Raw genomic sequence first — 6,493 nt, forward strand, 5'->3', positions numbered from 1 at the left:
GGGGAGGGAGGGGCCCAACCCTGACCCCAGCATTTGAGGGGCGGCCCCCCCAGTGCCCAGCACAGGGGCACGGTCCCTGCCCTGCTCCTGCTGGCCACACCACTCCTGAGACAAGCCAGGATGCCGCTGGCCCTCTTGGCCACATGGGCACCCTGCTGGCTCCCATCCAGCCCCTTCTCGACCAACCCCCCAGGGCCTTTTCCGCCGGGCAGCTTTCCAGCCCCTCTGCCCCACGCCTGGAGCGCTGCGTGGGGTTGTGGTGACCCCAGGGCAGGACCCGGCCCTTGGCCTTGTTAGTAGGCCCTTGAAGTGGGAGAACTGCCCTCCTGCACCAACCTTGAGTTTCCTGGCCCCACATTTTGCCAAGGGGATAACCTGGAGGCACCCCGGTCTCCAGCAGAAGCACACAGAATAGAAGAATCACCCTCACTGCAGCACTGCAGTGGTCGCCAGGTTTTGTGATTTCCGTAGCTGGACTGTTGTGTTTAATAGGCATTAGTGTCTCTCTTGTGGAGTTGTCTAGATCATGTTTGACCCAGATCATATTTATCTGTGGCAGCTGTGCTTCATAGGGTGTCACATTAGGGCTTAGGTACTGCGTCTGCTCCAGCCTGCCTGCTGGAGTATTTTATCTTGAAGGAGCACGCGTTACCTCCGTTATGCTGGTGAAACGATCTCCCATGGGTGGCCAATCAATGAGGTTTGATCCTAGGACCTCCAGACGTTAGTATCGATGCCACCTGAGCTAGAGAAAATATGCTCCAAGGACTGCTCTGCCAGTCCATTTGCTTTTGAAGGATCAAATCCTAGGGCATTTTTTTTTTTTTCATTTTTAGTGGTATTTTTCTTCTTATGCAGACTCAATGGCAACACCAACTTTAATGAGAAGGAGTAATGTGAAAATGTAACCCACCCCTCGTTCGGTCACACTGGAGAAGGACCATGCCCTGAAACATGCAGTCTTTCATCCATAGAAAAGATCTGTAAAATCCAAGTTCAGTGCTTGGTCTGTGTCAGCCCTGTAACTGCCTGGGACTGGACAAATTACCCCTGCACCGAGTGCTGTGCCCTAAAAGGTGACAAATTAGTCTCAACAGTGACATTTAAGATGCTGCCACTTCCAAGTGAAACGGCAGTTAATGGCTTCGCAGAGCTGGGATGTTAATCCATAGGCGTAGCCAGCAGGTTTGCTAGCGGAGGAAACGGTGCTGCCTTCACTTACTGGGTGGGGAAGGTTGGCACGCTCTTTCTCATGCCGTAAGGAAAATCTTTTCCTGCTTGCCACCTCCAGGGATAACATGAAAACAAGGCGATTGATTAGCAAACATGGTAAAAGAAGCCTGTATCCTGCTAAATCTCTGCAGCCGCTTTAGGTGATAGAGCCGGCTGAGAGGATAAAACATGACGTCATGATTCCATTTATACACAACTTTCTTTTCAATGTTGGACTTTTCTTAGTATGTTAGTAACGCGGTCATGAAAGAGATCTTAATTTCATCAGTTTGCTGACTTCTCCCGCTCATAATGCTGTCTCCTTACCTTTACACGGGATTTTTCACAATCAAGGACATTATAAAGACTCTTGGATGGGATTGTGCAGATATTTATATGTAACCATGGTTTTTTCATGGGCCACTGAGGTGCAGCCAAGGGCAAGACAAGAGCAAAATGGCCATTTCTCTCGGTAGGAATGTCCTAGTCAACTACTCAAATGGGAACAGGGCCAACTCCTGACGTTATTACTTTTTCCTGAAGAAATGCCAGAAAATAATTTAAGATAAAGACAGTTGTTTTTCAGTTTAAAAAGACAAATAGACCAGAGTGAGGATGAATTAATTCAGTGTCTTTTCTCTAGAGTTGTGAAATGCATGAGAAGAAAACAATCTAAAAAATGTCATGAGTATCCCAGAGTTGCTTCAAGTATCTCTTCTTCCTTTCCCATACTCTGTCTTTAGTATTGTTGCCTGTCCTAGGCATCTCCAGTCCTGAGACATTTGTAAATGGTGAAAAATGGTTGGCAGTGCTGCAAAGAAGTGAAGAATCGCAAACGCCATTTTATACGACTACTCGACTGCTTTAGAATCTTCTTTCCCACCTAGAGCCGCGTACACTTCACGCTTGTTTTGCCAAATGGAAGATGCATTCAAAAACCCAGTGGCTTTTAAGGATTTAAGCCCTTTAGGCTGTTTAAAAGTTTCTGAAACCTCGCTAAACAGCACGCATCTTCAAATGGTTTATCTGTATGAGGAATTTGGAGCTGGCATTTCACTAAATTCTTTTTCTTCCATGTTGCAGCCGTTCTCCAGCTCGGCACAAGTTCAAGGCAAGACCCGACTGAGAAATCCGGGGATGCATTACCTTTCTGGTCACAGGGGAGAATCGCGGCTGCAGGTAAGCCATGCTGGAGGCACTGCTACCATGGCTGTGGGGCCAGCAGCATTCCCTTCCTCGCCCATCTCTGTGACGTCCCCACATTCAGTGCCAGGACATCTGCTCGCAACATTAATTAAAACTGGTAAAGACAGAGCATTATTACTAACGTGACACTGTTTGAAGTGTATGTAAGTGCAGGCAGAGGTCAAAAAATGTGGATGGCTGCTAATTGTACTCCCTTTGACAGGAGGGCAGAGTTAATCTTTCTGAATGCTGGGTGTCTCGGAGTTAGGCATCCTGCTTGGCCTTCACCATCACTGGAAAGAAGAACATCGTTTCAGAGGGTATTTTATCTGAGACAACTGTTTTGGGACAGGTTCACTCAGAAATTCCCAGATTGTTTGCTGACCGGGTGAGATATCCACAAAGGGCTTAAAGGCTGCTGCAACCCCTGCTCTGAAAAATTCAGGTTACAAAGTACCCTGTAACAAAAAGTAAAAAATGATCTATAACAGCACCAGGGGAAAACAGCGTTTATGTGTGCACGCTAAATAAAGGATTACAAGTGTTGTGCAGAACCTTGAATTGAATTATAGGCAGCTGCAGCAAAGGAAGAAATCAGTCTGAGGAATACTCCCATTTAATAGCTGTTATTTAAAATAAATTCACAGTATTTCAAATCCTAGCCAAAATGTGCTCAATATTTTATTTTTTTCTTTTCCTTACGCTGTGATTCAGCAATTAGTAACACTGGAGCTGTTCGCTGCTCCATTATCAGCAATACAAGTATAATTTGAACTAAGTGTAAACAAGCATTTCTTTAGCTAACACCAGTATTATGCTGGAAAGACCAAACAATATCTGATCTAGCACAGGGCCAGTTGATAGAACAAGGTGACCCACTTAGCGCATGAGGGAAAGGCTGTGGATGTTGTCTACCTAGACCTCAGCAAAGCCTTTGACACCCTTTCCCACAGCGTTCCCCTGGAGAAACGGGCTGCTCCTGGCTTGAACGGGCGTACACTTCCCTGGGTAAAAACTGGCTGCATGTCCAGGCCCAGAGAGTTGAGGTGAACAGAGTTAAATCCAGTTGGCAGCCGATCACAAGCGGTGTCCCCCAGGACTCAGTACTGGGACCGGTTCTTTTTGACATCTTTATCAATGATCTGGACGAAGGGATCAAGGGCACCCTCAGTCAGTTTGCAGATGACACCACATTGGGTGGGAGCATTGATCTGCTGGAGGGGAGGAGGGTTCTGCAGAGGAACTTGGCCAGGCTGGAGCCATGGGCCCAGCCCAGTTGGGTGAGGGTCAACAAGGCCAAGGGCCGGGTAGTGGTGTGGCCAGCAGGAGCAGGGCAGGGACCGTGTCCCTGTGCTGGGCACTGGTGAGGCTGACCCTTGAATGCTGGGTTCAGTTTTGCCCAGCCTGGTAGGCTGGCCTACCAGTTGTGCCAGAAAGTTCTCTTCCACACACTGCAGGAACCTCCTAGACCGTTTCCTCTCTGCTGTGTTGTATTTCCAGCAGATGTCTGGTAAGTTGAAGTCCCCAAGAGAACAAGGGCTCGCGATTGAGACATTTCTGCCAGCCGCTAATAGAATACTTCATCCACCTCCTCATCCTGGTTGGGTGGTCTATAACAGACTCCCAGCAGGATATTTGCCTTGTTGGCCTTCCTCCTCATCCTTACCCATAAGCACTTGGCCTCATCATCCCAGTCATTGAGCTCTGTACAATCAAAACACTCTCTAACATACAGAGCCACCCCACCACCTCTCCTTCCTTGCCTATCCTTTCTGAAGAGCTTATAGCCACCCATTGCAGCACTCCAGGCATGAGAGGCATCCCACCATGTTCCTGTGATGGCGACTACATCATAGCCATCCTGCTGCACAATGGCTTCCAGCTCCTCCTGTTTGTTGCCCATGCTGCGTGCATTGGTGTAGATGCACTTGAGCTGGGATATCGGTTTCACCCCCAACATCGGGGTGCCACCCTCAGGCTCCTCTCTAGTGATCTTTGTTATATCCCCTCCCCCCTTCCAGCCTAGTTTAAAGCCCTCTCAACGAGCCCCACCAACTCTTGAGTGAGGATCCTTTTCCCCCTTTGAGAAAGCAGAGTTCCATCTGTCATCAGCAGGCCTGCTGCTGTGTAAACCTCCCCATGATCAAAAAAACCAAAATGCCTCCGATAGCACCAGCCTCTGCGCCACGTTGAGCCACGTGTTAATCAGCTGAGTTTTCCTGCTGCTTTCAGTATTCTTCCCTGCCACTGATGGGATTGAGGAAAACATTGCCTGTGCTCCTGATCCTTCAACCAATCTCCCCAGTGCCCTGAAGGCCCTTTTGATCGAGTTTGGACTTCTCTCTGCAACCTTGTCACTGCCAACCTGCACAATCAATAGTCGATAATAATTAAGAGGGCTGTACCAGACCAGAGAGTTTCCCAGTAATGTCCCTAACCCAGGCCCCCGGGAAGCAGCAGACTGCCCTCTGGGATGGGTCTGGTTGGCATATTGGGCACTCTGTTCCCCTCAGAAGAGAAGCATCTACAACAATTACCCTCCTTTTTTTCTTAACAGAGGGAGTCCTAATGCATGGGGGTGACCAACTCATCCTAGGCAACCCCCTGGATGGACCTTTGCCTACATCCTTGCCTGGCCCTCAAGTTCCAGAGCCCCATATCTGTTGTGTAAGGGCAACTGGGAAGGTGAGGGAGGACGGGAGGGGATTCGCCTGCCGTCCCAAGCAGGGACCTGTTTTCCTTCCTGCCGTCTCTTTGGTCCCCTCCTTCTGCTTGGTGGCAAGAGGGTAGGGGATCCTCAGCTTCTTGTGGAGCCTCATGCACACATGTGAGCGCATGTATATGCAAAGGCAAGAAACAGGATAAAAGAGACATGGTTTCTTTCTATCTCTACAAGCTTTCTGCATGTGTGTAAAAAAAGAGATCTCACCCTCTGTTTTAGATGTGCAGGCTCCCTTTATAATGCAACACAAATGATGGATTCATGATGTCTCTCTTCAGAATAGGACGGGTCACTGGTGGTCCATAGAATTCCTGGGGAACTTTTCATCTTAAAAAGAGGTTTAAAATGCACCAGATGAACTGTGTCCTCTTTGTATCTGCATATGCATGCAGTGTAAACACATGTGTTTTTTATGTAGTTGACTGTAATAATATGGTTTTCTGTGTTTGTGTAATTAACACATTACAGTTTTGCTTACTTTACATATGTTCACTTTCAGGTGAACATATGGGGTGGGGGGTGCTGTACATACATGTACGTGTCTAACCACAAGACACCAACTATACTGGTGTTACGTTACACAACGTAGTAAGGCATGAAGAAAAAAAGTAGAAGGAAAGGAGAAAAGAATGAATCTGTGTATCTCTCCTGAGGGTGTATCTTAGAAGTACCAAAAAATTTAATGTTTGGGGTTATCGCCAGGGCATGTTTAGGCTAGACATTAGGAAAAACTTCTTCACCGAAAGGGTTGTCAGGCTCTGGAATGGGCTGCCCAGGGAGGTGGTCGAGTCCCCATCCCTGGAGGGATTTAAAAGAAGGATTGATGAAGTGCTGAGGGACAGGGTTTAGTGGTGGGATGGCAGGGTTAGGTTAAAGGTTGGACTCGATGATCTTAAAGGCCTTTTCCAAGCAAAGTGATTCTATGATTCTATCTTCCCAGCTTGTAACTGTCGAGGAGCTAAGGTTACCTATGTGCTAACGTCTGCTGCCTCGGCCTCAGGTCTGGCTCCCCCAGTCTCTATCCCTCTCACACTCCCTGATACTCCTTAACCTTTCCACTTCTTCTGTCAGCTCTGCCACCAGGCTGAGCAGATCATCCACCCGGGCACACCAGAGACAGCCCTTGTCCTCGCCGCCCTCCACTACGAGTAACAAGCTCAGGCACTCCCCGCCGCCGGCAACCTGGACAGCCCCATGTTTCCACTTGCGTGGGGACTCCATTTGGGTCGCCACATCCCTTCTGGCGATGCCTTTTTAGGGCGGGTGGAAACCATGGCTGGGTCCTCTCCTGGGGACGTCGATGGCCGCTAATTGAGTGACCCTTAGAGCCGGGAGGGGGGGACTACGCCCTGCCCACACGAACTGCCGCCCAAA

Source organism: Egretta garzetta, unplaced genomic scaffold (assembly GCF_000687185.1).
Source record: "Egretta garzetta isolate BGI_Z169 unplaced genomic scaffold, ASM68718v1 scaffold260, whole genome shotgun sequence".
In the NCBI taxonomy this organism is placed as follows: domain Eukaryota; kingdom Metazoa; phylum Chordata; class Aves; order Pelecaniformes; family Ardeidae; genus Egretta; species Egretta garzetta.